This window comes from Tigriopus californicus, chromosome 5 (genome assembly GCF_007210705.1).
Source record: "Tigriopus californicus strain San Diego chromosome 5, Tcal_SD_v2.1, whole genome shotgun sequence".
NCBI classification, from domain to species: Eukaryota; Metazoa; Arthropoda; class Copepoda; order Harpacticoida; family Harpacticidae; genus Tigriopus; species Tigriopus californicus.
In genome coordinates this window covers 5,142,422-5,142,631 of record NC_081444.1, presented here as the reverse complement: position 1 = coordinate 5,142,631, position 210 = coordinate 5,142,422, and positions in this window count along the sequence as shown.

Below are 210 nucleotides of genomic sequence, written 5' to 3'. Positions count from 1 at the left end.
ATTCCACTTTCCACTCTCAACGCCAACTAAAAGCCAGGCAGAATTGTTTGATTTGCACATTAGTTTTTAGTCACCAAAGGCAGATACATTTATTGGGTTTTAATTTATCAATGTTGCATTGAGACGTTTGTCATCGGTAGGGATATACCTTACCTGTGCATATAAAATGCACATGATGATAAACGGTTATGATCTTATGATTAAAATCGT